Source organism: Dama dama, chromosome 4 (genome assembly GCF_033118175.1).
Source record: "Dama dama isolate Ldn47 chromosome 4, ASM3311817v1, whole genome shotgun sequence".
Classification (NCBI taxonomy): domain Eukaryota; kingdom Metazoa; phylum Chordata; class Mammalia; order Artiodactyla; family Cervidae; genus Dama; species Dama dama.
In genome coordinates this window covers 24,377,363-24,394,707 of record NC_083684.1, presented here as the reverse complement: position 1 = coordinate 24,394,707, position 17,345 = coordinate 24,377,363, and positions in this window count along the sequence as shown.

Sequence of the window (17,345 nt, the reverse complement as noted above, 5' to 3'; positions counted from 1 at the left end):
TCAGGGATGCAGTTTAGCAAGATAGACAAGACTCCTATCCTCAAAATGGAAGGGTTACAGCAGACAATAAACATGCAAATAGATCATTAATTTCAGGTAAGCTTGGTTCTGTGAAGGAAGTAAGAGGGTAATAGGATACAGTGAGATAAGAGTGGGAGGTGGGTGGTGGGGTGGGTGGTGGTGGGTAATGGGAACTAGCTCTAGGGAAGAGCTATTTAACACACAGGGCCGGACGTTTGATTTGAGAGCCCCAAGAAGCAACTGGCCGTACAAAGATGGGCACTAAGAAGCTCCAAGTGGCACTGGGGTTTTTTCATTGTTGATATTTTATTCACTCATCCTTCAGTTTTCCTCTTCCCCACTTGCCATTAGAATTGACACATCCTTGCCCATTACTTCACTTTGTAGGCTCCTCTACCTTAACACTTCCAGAGCTTTCCTCTGGGCCAAGCCCTTTAAACACATTATCTCATTTAGCGCTCCAACACAATCTTTTTTTAAAACTGTGGGTCAAAACCCCAGAGAAGATCATGAAAGACGTGCAATGAGCCATAACTGTTATTTTGTAAATATGAACTAAAGTAAAACTTAAAATATTAGCACCACTAGTAGTAAAAATGTGTCATTTCATGATTTTTTATTTTGTTTGTGTGTGTATTCCATATGTGCTATGTTTTGATCATAATGTAAAACATATATGTAAATGAGGGCTCCAATAAAAAAAAGTTTGAAAGCCACCAATGTAGGTATTAACAGGTTCATTTACAATGAGAAAGGTAAAACAAACTTGCCCAGAAGTGTGTATCAGTCGCACATTCATGTCACAGACTCATTTTCATCTGTGTTCAAAAAAAACCAACATTGAACATGCCTTTGAAAGGGTGTACATTTTTATTGACACCTGCATGTATGGATCACGGGGGCCTGGGGAACAGTAAGGGAGGAAGAGAGGAAAATAGGGGCTCATAGTCAGGCTGAAAAATTTGGAACCTGAAGTAATGGGGAGACCGACGGATATGAGACCGACAGATATAGATTTGTAGAAACATTATATCAGTGAGATTTGTCAAGAAGATAGTTAAATATTTAAGTACTACATGTTCCAGACACTGGGATATAAGCCAAGAATGCAAAGGTCTCCCTCTAGGGTCTCCTGCCCTGTGTAAAAGATAGTGTTTCATGTAAAAACAAAAGACAGAACACTGAAAACCCTTAAAACATCAGTGATAAGATGAAGATCTGCTTCAAAGAGGGATAGCCAATACAATAACTAAAATTTGTTCTATTTTCCTGGAGGTCTGGTGCTACATCTTTTATAGTTCAGGAGTGTGTAAACCTCCTTTAAGCCCCACAGCAGCAACATGAACCAAAATGTGTTATCAAATTCATTTTAGGGTTGAGTTTAGAAATAGGTAGATGAGTTGATCAGCTCCAAACGCTGTAGCTGGAATTATCCTTGATTCCCTTTCTCTCTCTCTCTCCACATGGTAGATCAGATTCCGTAGCAAATCCTCTTGCCTGTATCATCCACATCGATTTAAAATTTAATCACTTCTCACCACTTCTGCAGCTCCCACTCTAATCCAAGCCACCATATAGCCTGGATTTACAGCTGTGACCCCTCACCAGCCTCCTGTTCCCACCCTTTTGCCAAATAGTGATTCATAAAATACTAAAAGATCATACGTTGTCCTCAGAAACTTCCAATGGCCCCTTGGAGTGACTACAACAGGGATCTTCCCGCCATCTCCATGGCGACACCTTCTAAAATAATTTTGACAAATTGTATGCCTCCTCACATGTTTCAAAAACTACATCTGAGATTTTCATCATGGACTTGAATCCTTATAAAAGATGTATTTTCTGGTATTGTAAATATTGACATTTGGAAGTAAACTCTTACCTGATTCTTTTAAAGGTATTTGATGGAATCAAAATACCATGGCAATTTGATACCCACCATCATCCCTTTAAAAATACATGAATATCTGTTATGAATATGGACATAAAAATCCTTTAAAGAATTAGCAAATCAGATCCAGCAATATATAAAAAGGAGTATACAACAAGGTGAAGTGTGATTTATCCCATGAATGCAAAGTTGGTTTCATGTCAGACTTAGAGAATGAATTTATGGTTTACAAGGGATAAGGGTTAGGGGGAGGGATAGTTAGGGAGTTTGGAATTGAGAGAATGCATTGCTCTATTTAAAACAGATAACTGACAAGGACCTACTGTATAGTATAGGGTGCTACATACCCCTGCACCACCCGGGAATCCACAGCACAGGGAACTCTGCTCAGTAGTACCCAACAACCTAAATGTGAAAAGAATTAGAAAAAGAAGAGATGCATGTGTATGTGTATATGAATCACTTTGTTGTACCCCTGAAACTATCACAGGGTTGCCAATCAACTGTACTCCAATATAAAACAAAAAGTTACAATTCAGAAAAAAAAGAAAATAAGTACGTGTAATATATCATATAAACAGAGTAAATAACAAAAACCACATGACTTAATGAGGATGTAGAAAAACTGGCGCATTGGAGCATTCATATATGGTAGGGTGTGTGTGCTCAGTCACTTTAGTCGTGTCTGACTTTTTGTGATCCCGTGGACTGTAGCCTGGCAGGCTCCTCCGTCCATGGGATTTCCCAGGCAAGAATACTGGAGTGGGTAGCCATTTCCTTCTCCAGGGGATCTTCCCAACACAGGGATGTCTCTGTGTCTCTGAAGCTCCTGCGTTGGCAGACAGGTTCTTTAGCACTAGCGCCACCTCGGAAGCCAGTGTATGGTCAGTAGGAATGTAAAATGGTGCAGCTACCTTGGAAAACAGTCTGGCAGTTCCTCAAAAAGTTAAGCATATAGTTACTATATGAACCAGCAATTCTCCTCTTAATATCTGAGAGAATTGAAAACATATGTTCACAAAACACCTCGCACACGAGTGTGCATGGTAGCATTAATCATGATAGTCAAAGAGTGGAAACAATCAAATGCCCATCAACTAATGAATAGGTAAGCAAAATGTGATATTTCTATATAGTGGAATATTATTCAACAATAAAAAGAAATGAAGTACTGGTAAATGCTACATCCATAGAGACAGGAAGAAGATGGTGGTTGCCAAGGACTTAGGAAAAGGGAAAGTGAAAAGTATGAGATTTTGCGGGGGGCGGGTGATGAAAATGTTTAGGAATTAGATAATGATGATTACCTAACTTTGTAAGTATACTAAAAGCCACTTTAAATGTGGGTTTTATGCTGTGCAAATTATATCTCAACTGTAGAAGTGTGGGAAAACCCCACATAACCATCTCAACTGTTGCAAAAGAAATGTTTAGCAAAATCTCACACCCTTTCATGATAAAAACACATAACTAACCAAGAATAAAAGGAAACTTCCTCATTGTTGATGAAGAATGTGTACAGAACCCACAGCTAACTTCATATTTAAAAGTGAATGCTTGCAAGACTTCTCTGATGATTCAGTGGTTAAGAATCTGCCTGCAAATGCAGGGGACATGGTCTGACACTCTGTCCCGGAAGATCCCACATCCTGAAGAGCAGTTAAGCCCGTGTAGCAGAGTTACTGAAGCCCACGCCTGGAGCCCGTGCCCTGCAACAAGAGAAGCCTCCACGATGAGAAGCCAGAGCACTGCAACCAGGGAGAGCCCCTCGCTGCAACCAGAGAGAGCCCAAGCGCAGCAACAAAGACCCAGCGCAGCCAGAAAGAAAAGGGAACGTTTTCTTCCTAAAACCAAGAAGTAGACAAAGATGTCCATGCTTGCTACTTCTGTCCAAAATGGTAATGGAGGTTCTATCAGGCAATTACGGAATAAAATGAGATCAAAGGAATCCAGATGGGAGACGAAAAAGTAGAAGACGTGATCTGATCTTACATATAGGAAATCCTAAGGAATTCACCAATAAGTTGTTAGAACCAAACAACGGGTTCAGCAAGGTTGCAGGGTATAAGATCAGTATAAAAATAAAGTGTATTTCTCTGCATGAGATGGTTAGATAACATCGCTGACTCAATGGACATGAGTTTGAGCAAACTGTGGGAGATAGTGAAGAACAGGGAAGCCTGGCGTGTTGCAGTCCATGGGGTTGCAAAGAGTCGGACACAACTTTAGTGACTGAACAATAGCGTTTTTCTGCACTTGTAACGAACAATCAGAAAATGGAATAAATTAAACACTTACATAGCATCAAAAATAATAAAATATTTAAGATACATTTAACAAAAGAAGGGCAAATCTTGTATTCTAAAAACGATAAAACATTATTGAAAGAAACTAATGAAGACCTAAAACATTGGAAAAACATCCTATGTTCATGGATTAGAAGACAATAGTGTTAAGATGGCAATATTCCCCAAAATAATCTACAGAGTCAATGCAACACCCGTTAAAATCCCAACTGTTTTTTTTTTCCTCCCTGCAGAAATTGACACGTTGATCCTAGAATTCTTGTGGAAATGCAAGGGATCCCAACAGCCAAAACAAATTTGAAAAAGAAATAAAGACAGAGAACTCACACTTTTACATTTCCAAACTTTCTACACAGAAAGTGTGGTACTGACCTGTAGCAGACATATAGATCAGTGAAATAGAATTGAGAATTCAGAAACAAAGCCTGCTTTTATAGTTAAAATTGAGTTTTGACAAGGGTACCAGAACAATTCAACGGGGAAAGAATAGTCTTCTTAACAAACGATGCTAGAATAACTGAATATCCACATGCAAAATAATGAAATTGTATCTCTGTCTTGACCATACACAAAATGGATCGTGTAAGAGTCAAAACTATAAATCTCTTTGAAGAAAACAGGAATAAATATTTTTAAAATTAATTAATTTGGCTGCACAGAGTCTTAGTTGCGGCTCACAGGCTTCTCTCTAGCTATGGCTGTGCAGGTTCTGTGGCTCAGTAGCTGTGGCTCTCAGGCTTAGTTGCCCCATGGTATGTGGGATCTTAGTTCCCTGACCAGGGTCGAACCCACATCCTGTGCATCCCAGAAGGCAGATTCTTAGACCCTGGACCACCAGGGAAGTCCTAGGTATAAATCTTTGCTGCACGTCCACTGCAGGGGGTGAGCGTTCAATCCCTCGTTGGGGAACTAAGATCCTACATGCTTTGTGGTATGGCCAAAAAATAAATAAAAACTTTGTGCTTCAAAGGACACCACTGAGAAAGTGAAAAGAGAGACAACTCATAGAATGCTGGAAAGTATTTGCAATCATGTATCTGATAAGGGATTCATATCCAGAATATATTAAAAACTCTTATAATCCAACAATAAAAAATGGATAAAGGATTTGAATAGATATTTGTCCAAAAAGAAAAATATCAGTGGCTAATAAGTGCGTGAAAGATGCTCAGTATCGTTAGCCATCGGGAAAACGCAAATCAAAACCATGATGAAAAACTACTTCACATCTATGGAGGTGGTTAGAATAAAAAACATAGAGGGAGGGGACATATTTATACCTATGGCTGATTCATTCGATGTGTGACAGAAAACAGCAAAATTCTGTGGGGCAATTAACCTTCAATTAAAAAATAAATAAATTTGAAAAAATATATAGATAATAACTGTTATTGAGGATATAGAGAAATTAGAACCCTTGCTTGTGGGAATGTGAAGTTATATAGCCACGTTGAAAAACAGTTTGGCATTTAAAAAAAATTAAATGCAAATTCCCATATGGCCCAGGAATTCCACTTCTATTTATTCATGAAAAATGAAAACATACCTCCATACAATTACTAATATGTGAATGTTCAAACCAGCATTGTTTATATTAACAAAAAACTGGAAATAAATGTCCATCAACTGCTGAATGGGTAAGCAAAATGTGGTCTGTCCATACAACTGAATATTATTCAGTCATAAAAATGAAAGAGATACTGACATCAGTTTAGTTCAGTCACTCAGTCGAGGCCAACTGTTTTGCAGCTCCATGGGCTGCAGCACGCCAGGCCTCCCTGTCCATCACCATCTCCTGGAGTTTACTCAAACTCATGTCCACTGAGTCACATCCAACCGTCTTATCCTCTGTCATCCCCTTCTCCTCCCACCTTCAATCCTTCCCAGAATCAGGGTCTTTTCTAATGAGTCAGTTCTTCGCATCAGGTGGCCAAAGTACTGGAGTTTCAGCTTCAGCATCCTTCCAATGAATATTCAGGACTGATATCTTTTAGGACTGACTGGTTGGATCTCCTTGCAGTCCAAGGGACTCTCAAGAGTCTTCTCCAACACAGTTCAAAGGCATCAATTCTTCACCACTCAGCTTTCTTTAAAGTCCAACTCTCATGTCCATACACGACTACTGGAAAAACCATAGCTTTGCCTAGAAGGACCTTTGTTGGCAAAGTAATGTCTCTGCTTTTTAATATGCTGTCTAAGCTGGTCATAACTTTTCTTCCAAGGAGCAAGTGTCTTTTAATTTCATGGCTGCAGTCACCATCTGCAGTGATTTTGGAGCGCCGCCACCCCTCACCCCGCCCCCCTGTAAAAAGTCTGTCACTGTTTCCACTGTTTCCCCATCTATTTGCCATGAAGAGATGGGATCAGATGCCATGATCTTAGTTTTCTGAATCTTGAGTTTTAAGCCAACATTTTCACTTTCCTCTTTCACTTTCATCAAGAGGCTCTTTAGTTTCTCTTCACTTTCTGCCATAAGGGTGGTGTCATCTGCATATCTGAGGTTATTGATATTTCTCCCAGCAATCTTGATTCCAGCTTGTACTTCATCCAGCCTGGCATTTCCCATGATGTACTCTGCATAGAAGTTAAATAAGCAGAGTGACAATATACAGCCTTGACATACTCCTTTCCTGATTTGGAACCAGTCTGTTGTTCCATGTCCAGTTCTAACTGTTGCTTCTTGACCTGCATACAGATTTCTCAGGATGCAGGTCAGGTGGTCTGGTATTCCCACCAGAAGAAGTTTCCAGTTGTTGGGATCCACACAGTCAAAGGGTTTGGCATAGTCAGTAAAGTAGGAGTAGATGTTTTTCTGGAACTCTCTTGCTTTTTCAATGGTCCAACGGATGTTGGCAATTCAATCTCTGGTTTCTCTGCCTTTTCTAAATCCAACTTGAACATCTGGAAGTTCACGGTTCATGTACTGTTGAAGCCTGGCTTGGAGAATTTTGAGCATTACTTTACTAGCGTGTGAGATGAGTGCAATTGTGCAGTAGTTTGAGCATTCTATGGCATTGCCTTTCTTTGGGATTGGAATGAAAACTGACCTTTTCCAGTCCTGTGGCCACTGCTGAGTTTTTCAAATTTGCTGGTATACTGAGAACAGCACTTTCACAGCATCATCTTTTAGGATTTGAAATAGCTCAACTGGAATTCCATCACCTCCACCTCCTTTGTTTGTAGTGATGCTTCCTCAGGCCCACTTGACTTCGCATCCCAGGATGTCTGGCTCTAGGTGAGTGATCACACCATCATGGTCATCTGGGTTGTGAAGATCTTTTTTACAGTTCTTCTGTGTATTCTTGCCACCTCTTCTTAATATCTTCTGCTGCTGTTAGGTCCATACCATTTCTGTCCTTTATTGTTCCCATCTTTGCATGAAAAGTTCCCTTGGTATCTCTAATTTTTTTGAAGAGATCTCTAGTCTTTCCCATTCTATTGTTTTCCTCTATTTCATTGCATTGATCACTGAGGAAGACTTTCTTATCTCTCCTTGCTATTCTTTGGAACTCTGCACTCAAATGGGTATATCTTTCCTTTTCTCCTTTGCCTTTCACTTCTCTTCTTTTCACAGCTATTTGTAAGGCCTCCTCAGACAAACATTTTACCTTTTTGAATTTCTTTTTCTTGGGAATGGTCTTGATCACTGCCTCCTGTACAATGTCAGGAACCTCCATTCATAGTTCTTCAGGCACTCTATCAGATCTAATCTCTTGAATCTATTTGTCACTTCTACTGTAAAATCATAAGGAATTTGATTTAGGTCATACCTGAATGGTCTAGTGGTTTTCCCTACTTTCTTCAATTTAAGTCTGAATTTGTGCTTCAGGCACATAAGGAGTTCATGATCTGAGCCACAGTCAGCTCCTGGTCTTGTTTTTGCTGACTGTATAGAGCTTCTCCATCTTTGGCTACAAAGAATATAATCAATCTGATTTCGGTATTGACCATCTGGTGATGTCCATGTGTAGAATCTTCTCTTGTGTTGTTGGAAGAGGGTGTTTGCTATGACCAGTGCATTCTCTTGGCAGAATTCTGTTAGCCTTTGCCCTGCTTCATTCTGTATTCCAAGGTATTCTGTACTCCAGGTATTTCTTGACTTCCTGCTTTTGCATTCCAGTCCCCTATAATGAAAAGGACATCTTTTTTGGGTGTTAGTTCTAGAAGGTCTTGTAGGTCTTTAAAGAACCGTTCAACTTCAGCTTCTTCAGCATTACTGGTCAGGGCATAAACTTGGATTACTGTGCTATTGAGTGGTTTACCTTGGAAATGAACAGAGATCATTCTGTCATTTTTGAGGTTGCACTCAAATACTGCATTTTGGACTTTTTTGTTGACTATGATGGCTACTCCATTTCTTCTAAGGGATTCTTGCCCACAGTAGTAGATATAATGGTCATTTGAGTTAAATTAATCCATTCCAGTCCATTTTAGTTCTCTGATTCCTAGAATGTTGACGTTCACTCTTGCCATCTCCTGTTTGATCACTTCCAGTTTGCCTTGATTCATGGACCTAACATTCCAGGTTCCTATGCAATATTGCTCTTTACAGCATCAGACCTTGCTTCCATCACCAGTCACATCCACAACTGGGTGTTGTTTTTGCTTTGGCTCTGTCTCTTCATTCTTTCTGGAGTTATTTCTCCACTGATTTCTGTAGCATATTGGGCATCTACCGACCTGGGGAGTTCATCTTTCAGTGTCCTATGTTTTTGCCACTGACATAGGGTACAACATAGATGAACCATGAAAATATTTTGCTAAGTGAAATAAACGAGTCAGGAAGAACTCATATTGTATAATATGATTCCATTTATATGAAATGTCAGACTAGGCAAATCTATAGAGATGAAAAGTAGATTATTGTTTTTCAGAGGGAAGTTGGGGGAAATGAGGAGTGTCTGTTAATGGATAGGGTATTTCTTTCCGGGGTGATGAAAATGTTATTGATTTTGGCGATGATGATACAACTCTGTGAATAAACTAAAACCCACTGAACAGTATGCTTTAAATGGGTAAATCATATGGTATGTGAATTGCTCATGTGCTCAGTAGTGTCTGACTCTTTGCAACTGTTTGGACTGAAGCCCAGCAGGCCACTCCATCCATGGGATTTTTCAGGCAAGAATACTGATACTGGAGTGGGTTGTCATTTCCTCCTCTAGGGGAATCTTCCCAACCCAGGGATCAAACCCATGTCTCCTGTATTGCAGGGGGATTCTTAACTGCTGAGCTATGGAGGAAACCCATGACAAGTGAATCAAATCTCAATAAAATTGTTACACAATAAACAAATAAGCTCTTTGTTTAAGTAAAAATTTTGGCATTGTTCCTTCCTTCTCTGGACTACTATTTCCTTTCCATCTTTTCATGAAGTTGTTTTCTAACAAAATATATTTTATGCTTGAAAAAAAATTTGAATTGACTATCATATCATGTGTGTGTTAGTGATTCAGTCATGTCCGACCCTTTGTGACCCCATGAACTGTACAGCCCGCCAGTCTCTTCTGTCCACGGGATTTTCCAGGCAAAGATACTAGAGTGGGTTGCCATTCCTTCTCCAGGGGATCTTCCCAACCCTGGGATCCAACCCAGGTCTCCTGCATTGCAGTCGGATGCTTTACTGTCTGAGCTAGTAGGGAAGCCATCTTATCATACTTCTCTGTAACAAAATTGTGCATCTAAGTTAAATTTTTAAAAAGTTAAATGTCTTGTGTCCAAGGGGTTCTATTTAAAACAGTATTCTGGACTTGCCTGGTGGTACAGTGGATAGGAATCCTCCTGCCAATGCAGGGAACATGGGTTTGATTCCTGGTCTGGGAAGATTCCACGTGCTGCGCGGCAGCTAAGTCTGTGTGCTACAACCACAGAGCCTGGACTCTAGAGCCCGTGAGCTGCGACAACTGGGCCTGTGAGCCCTAGAGCTCATGTTCTGCAACAAGAGAGCCCACAGCAGTGAGAAGCCTTTGCACCACAATGAAAGCCTGTGTAAAGCAAGGAAGACCCAGCATGGCCAAAAAAAAAAAAAAAGCGTTCTGGATTGTGTTGCTTAATAAATTATATTTGGTAAGCAATTGATCAAGGCAATATAAATATATTATAATAAATAACAACAAACAGGATAAAATTTGATTGGAAATGTATTTCTTAATGAGATAAGTATAGTTTTCTAAAAATTAGGTCATGAGCATTACTTAGTGCTAGTATCCAATTGCAATTCCATTCTTTTTTACCAACTTTATTGAGGTAAAACTGACAAGTAATAATTGAATGTGAAGTGTTCAATATGATGATTTGCTTTACCTGTGCATTGTGAAATGATTACCACAATCAAGCGAATTAACACTTTGTGTCTGTGTGTGAGGAGAGTACTCAAGGTCTACATGCAACTTTCATGTGTATAGTATATTATTATTAACTACCGTCACTGTGCTGTACATTTCTAGAACTTATTCATCTTATAACTGAGACTTTATACCTTTTCACCAACCCGTGTCCCCCTCCCTCAGCCCCTGCCAACCACCATTCTACTTTCTGCTTCTATGAGTTAAACTTTTTTAGATTCTACATGTAAATAAGATCATACAGTATTTTCCATGTCTAGCTTATTTCATTTAGAATTATATCCTCAGGGGTCACCTATGCAGTCACAAACGGCAAGATTTCATTCCTTCATATAGTTGAATAGTATTCCTCTGTGTGTGAGTATGTCTGTGTATCTCACGTTTTCTTTATCCATTCAACCACCAACAGACACTCAGGTAGGTTGTTTCCACATCTTGGCTATTGTGAATAATGCTATGATGGACTTGGGGGTACAGATATTCTTTGATATACTTATTTCATTTCCTCCAGATATATGCCTGTAAGTGGGGTTTCTTTCTAGATCACATGGTAGTTTTATTTTTAACTTTTTTTGGCCATGCTACTCAGCTTGTGGGATCTTAGTTCCCTGACCAGGGATTGAACCCAGGCCAAGGCAGTGAAAGCACCAAACCCTAACCACAGGACTACCAGGGAATTCCCTATTTTAAATTTTAAAAATGAAATCTCTACACTATTTTCCGAAATGGCTGTACCAATAGCAATTTTATTCTTACTTTTCATTATTATACATCTAAGCTCTGAAAAGAGCTTCGCTTATAGCTCAGTTGGTAAAGAATCTGCCTGCAATGCAGGAGACCATGGTTTGATTCCTGGGTTAGGAAGATCTGCTGGAGAAGGAATAGGCTACCCACTCCAATATTCTTGGGCTTTCCTTGTGGTTCAGCTGGTAAAGAATCTGCCTGCAATGTGGGAAACCTGGGTTAGATCCCTGGGTTGGAAAGATCCCCTGGAGAAGCAGAAGATATTAAGAAGCAGAAGATATTAAGAAGAGGTGGCAAGAATACACAGAAGAACTATCCAAAAAGGATTTTCATGACTCAGAAAATCATGATGGTGTGATCACTCACCTAGAGCAAGACATCCTGGAATGCGAAGTCATGTGGGCCTGAGGAAGCATCACTACGAACAAAGCAGGTGGAGGTGATGGAATTCTAGTTGAGCTATTTCAAATTCTAAAAGATGATGCTGTGAAAGTGCTGCACTCAGTATACCAGCAAATTTGGAAAACTCAGCAATGGCCATAGGACTGGAAAAGGTCAGTTTTCGTTCCAATCCCAAAGAAAGGCAATGTCAAAGAATGCTCAAACTACTGCACAGTTGCACTCATCTCTCACGCCAGTAAAGTAATGCTCAAAATTCTCCAAGCCAGGCTTCAACTATACGTGACCTGTGAACTTCTAGATGTTCAAGCTGCATTTAGAAAAGGCAGAGAAACCAGAGATCAAATTGCCAACATTCGTTGGACCATTGAAAAAGCAAGAGAGTTCCAGAAAAACATCTATTCCTGCTTTACTGACTATGCAAAAGCCTTTGACTGTGTGAATCCCAACAAACTGGAAAATTCTTCAAGAGATGGGAATACCAGACCACCTGACCTGCCTCCTGAGAAATCTGTATGCAGGTCAAGAAGCAACAGTTAGAACTGGACATGGAACAACAGACTGGCTCCAAATCGGAGAAGGAGTACGTCAAGGCTGTATATCGTCACCCTGCTAATTTAACTTCTATGCAGAGTACATCATGAGAAATGCTGGGCTGGAGGAAGTACAAGCTGGAATCAAGACTGCCGGGAGAAATATCAGTAACCTGAGATATGCAGATGACAGCACCCTTATGGCAGAAAGTGAAGAGGAACTAAAGAGCCTCTTGATGAAAGTGAAAGAGGAGAGTGAAAAGGTTGGCTTAAAACTCAAGATTCAGAAAACTAAGATCATGGCATCTGATCCCATCTCTTCATGGCAAATCGATGGGGAAACAGTGGAAACAGTGACAGACTTTTTGCGGGGTGGGGGGGGCGGGGGGGCTCCAAAATCACTGCAGATGGTGACTGCAGCCATGAAATGAAAAGCCGCTTGCTCCTTGGAAGAAAAGTTATGACCAGCCTAGACAGCATATTAAAAAGCAGAGACATTACTTTGCCAACAAAGGTGCATCTAGTCAAAACTATGGTTTTTCCAGTAGTCATGTACGGATGTGAGAAAAGGAAAGTGAAAGTCGCTCAGTTGTGTCCGACTTTTTGGGATGCCACGGATTATATAGTCCATGTAATTCTCTAGGCCAGAATACTGAACTGGGTAGCCTTTCTCTTCTCCAGGGGATCTTCCCAACCCAGGGATCGAATCCAGGTCTCCAGCATTGCAGGCAGCTTCTTTACCAGCTGAGCCACAAGGGAAGCCCGGGGATGTGAGAGTTGGACTATAAAGAAAGTTAAGCGCCAAACAATTGATGCTTTTGAACTGTGGCGTTGGAGAAGTCTCTTGAGAGTCCCTTGGACTGCAAGGAGATCCAACCAGTCAATCCTAAAGGAAATCAGTTCTGAATAGTCAATGGAAGGGCTGACACTGAAGCTGAAACTCCAATACTTTGGCCACCTGATGTGAAGAACTGACTCATTTGAAAAGACCCTGATGCTGGGAAAGATTGGAGGTAGGAGGAGAAGGGGATAACAGAGGATGAGGTGGTTGGATGGCATCACTGACTTGATGGATAGGAGTTTGAGCAAGCTTGGGGAGCTGGTGAGGGACAGGGAAGCCTGGCGTGCTGCAGTCTATGCGGTCACAAAGAGTCAGACACTACTGAGTGACTTAACTGAACTGAACTGAACTGAAGCACTGAAAAACCTTTTTCACAGAAAGAAGTAAATAGGTTTTGTAAAATCAGTGTTACTCAGTTCTTTAAAGTCCTTTGACTCATCTGCCAAAATCATGTAATAACACGACTAGGATGGTTAATGTTAAAAAGTGTTGGTTAGGATGTGGAGAAATTGGAACCCTTATGCACTGTTGGTGGGAAATAAAATATAAAATGTAACTACTATGGAAAACAGCATAGTAGTTCCTCAAAAAATTAAAAATTGAACTATAAAACCATGTGACCCAGTACTTCCGTTTCTGGATACATACCCAAAAGTATTGAAAGCAGGGTCTCAGAGAGATATTTGTGCATCCACGTTCTATAGCAGCATTATTCACAATAGTGGAAAAGGTAGAAGTAACCTAAATTTCCACTGATGAATGAAGGGGTAAGCAAAACGTGATATTTGTATATGCATGGAATGTTATTCAGCTTTAAAAAGTAAGGAGATTCTGACACATGCTAGAACATGGATCAACATTGAGGACGTTATGCTGAGTGAAATAAGCCAGCCACTAAAGGACTAATACTGTATGATTTCACTTAACGTGAGGCAACTAGAGTCCTCAAGATCATGGAGACAGAAAGTAGAATAGTGGTTGTCAGGGGCCGGGAGAGTGGGCTGGGGAGTGAGAGCTTGATGCACACAAATCTTCAGTTTTACAAGGTGAAGAAAGCTCTGGAGATGGACAGTGGCAATGGAAGCACAGCAGTATGAATGTACTTAATGCTACCGAACTGCAGCCTTAAAAATGGCTAGGATGGTAATCACATGTATATTTTCCCAAGTTTTTCTTTTAATTTAAAATCATATAATAGGTTATTATCAAAAAGTATTTTTCTTACTCTCTCACTGGATTAGGTCCTCAGTTCTGTGGGATTTTCTTCTTTTGTAAAAGGATTTCTTACTCCGTCCTTAGACCCTGTCACCTCCTCAGTTCCTGGAATATATATCAAAAAGACTACCAAAACTTATCAAATGAGAACTAATTTTACCCGGTTCTCCTTCACTTGGAGACAACTTGTATAACCCAATATGCTCAGAAACAGTTGGGAAAATGGCAGTGTTGGTAATTTAAACACAGCTTTGCTAATGTTTTTCTTGAAAAATAAAAAGACTTCTATCTTCTACGATAAATATATTTTCATGAAAAGCTGGAAGATGCTGATTGAGCTCATTTAATTTCTAGACACTCTTCACCATTTACTGTAATTGGCCAAATCAGTCCTTATTGTCAAAACAATCAGCAAAATCACACTTCATTTCTGTCAGAAACTTTCCTACCCTCTTCAGCTGTAAATCTCTGAGAAAAATCAACAGGAGCCCAAATTACTTGTGTCCAAACAGTATTTCACTCTTAACAGAAATCTGAACAAGACGAGAAAGCCAAGGGCATAGGATGGATTTAACGTGCCTTGGTTTAAGAGGCTTCAGAGGGGTTCTATTTCAAATAAGATACCCTGACTGTTCCTGCCACCAACACCCCAGGCTTTCCAGTGCCAGGGCCAGGCCCCATTGTAATTCTGGAGGCTGGGGAGTGGGTCTTTCCTTTTGCAAAGTGGGCTTTAGGGCTTTAGAGCAACTGTGAGAGAGGGGAGGAGAAGGAAGGCCCAAGGGCGAGGGAACTGGGCATCCTTGTTCTCTAGAGCCTCCCTCCCTCACTTTGTCAGTCCAGGAGGCGGGGACCACTCAGAGGACATGCACTTACACGGACTCTCCCCCAAAACCTGCTGTTTACCATCTTCGCCACTGTGGTCAATGACTCAGCGTCCACCAGTTGCTCAGCCAAGAACCTGGGGATCGTCCTGGAGTCCTTTCCACTCCCCACACCCTTTATCCCACCCATCAAGTTCTGCCACCTTACTTCCAAAATATATCCCAGGGACTTCCTTGGTGTTAGGGGAAACACACTGACTGAAACCATCCACCCTGGCCGGGCAACATAGTAACCATCTGCATGAGTTATTTTTCCACAGGAGGTCCTAGTAAGGAACATGGAACTAATAAGCCACCACCAACCGGAAGAGTTCAGGAAAGGTCAAAAGGAGACACCACGTGTCCTACCACCTCCCAGAATCCTCTGGCTGGCGTCCATCTTGGCTGAGCAATGCGTGCACCACCAGGAAGGACCCTGAGTCAGAAAGACTGGCCAAAGACAACCCAGAGACTAATCCCATCACCATAAAACCTGAGACAGCTGGCCATGTGGCAGAGTAGTCCTCCTGGGTTCCCTTATCCTGCTCCTCTCCACCCGGGGGCCAATAAAGCCTCTTGCTTTGTCCACACATGTGTCTCCTTGGAGACATTTCTGAGTGTTAGACAAGACCCCCCTTTCGGGCCCTAGAAGGGGTCCCCTTTCCTGCAACAGTGGTCCAGTGGTTACGACTCCACACTTCCAATGCAGGTGTCGTGGGTTCCATCCTGGGTCAAGGAACTAAGATCCTAGATGCCAGCACGGCAGAAAAAAAAAAAAAGGAGAAGACCCGTTTTACATCCTTAAGTGCCTAGAACAGTGCCTGGTGCATGTCGAGAGCTCAGGGTGTGTGTTGAGCATGAATGAAGCTTCATGGTTGCCAACAACATGAACGTACCTAACACCACTGAATTGTACACATAAAAATGGCAAAGGGTGATATTTGTGTTATGTTTATTTTTGTTGTTGTTCAGTCACTCAGTTGTGTCTGACTCTGCGACAGAATGGACTGCAGCATGCCAGGCTTCCCTGTCCTTCACTATCTCCTGGAGTTTGCTCGAACTCATGTCCACTGAGTCAGTGATGCCATCCAACCTTTTCATTCTCTGTTGCCCCCTTCTTATCCTGCCCTCACTCTTTCCCAGCATCAGGGTCTTCTAATGAGTCATGGTGGCCAAAGTATTGGAGCGTCAGCTTCAGAATCAATCTTTCTAATAAATATGTTTATTTTACCTCCTGCCAGTGCAGGAGACATAGACACATGGGTTTGATTCCTGGGTTGGGACGATCCCTTGGAGGAGGACATGGCAACCCACTCAAGTATTCTTGCTGGAGAATCCCTTGGACAGAGGAGCCTGGAGGGCTACAGTACATAGGGCTGCAATGAATTGGACATGACTGAAGTGACTTAGCATGTACCACAATAAAAATGCATACTGATGTCACATAATACATATTTGATAACTTACTTAGTTACCGGAAAAAAAAGAATGAATGAAGCCAAGTTCCAGCATCCAAGGAGTGGTTATTCACTTGGAGAGTGGGGAGCCTTGGATAGCAGCTTTCTGGAGCTTACTACATGCCCCTCACCTTTTCACTACCTTTCATTGGCATGCACACCTCCTCTGGGGAGGTTAATGGAAGTGGGGCCTTCGAACCCCAGGAGGCCTGTGCAGAGGTTGAAATGCCTAGGAATTCTACCTCCTTCACATAGTACTTCAGGGACGCAACCTGGACACACTGGGTTTGTCACTCTTCCAAGGACAGTCTCCACAGCTGATCAATACTGCTCAAGTAAGTTACCTGAGCTTTCTGTGCTTCCCAATAAATGTCAACAGTCAGAGAAGCTCTCTTTCAGAATTGGTGTGAGGATTGGGTGGGATAAAGTATGTAAAATGCTTAGAAGAGTGCCCACCTCTACATAGTAAGTGCTATACAAATGTGTGTTAGTCACTCAGTTGTGCCCAGCACTTTGTGACCCCATAAACTGTAGCCATCAAGCTCCTCTGTCCATGGGATTCTCCAGGCAAGAATACTGGAGTGGGTTGCCATTCCCTGCTCCAGGAGATCTTCCTGACCCAGGGATCGAACTCGGGTTTCCTGCCTTGCAGGCAAATTCTTTACCATCTGAGCCACCAGGGAAGATATTATTAATCTTTTTATTATTATTATCCATCCTGTTATTTTAGCTAA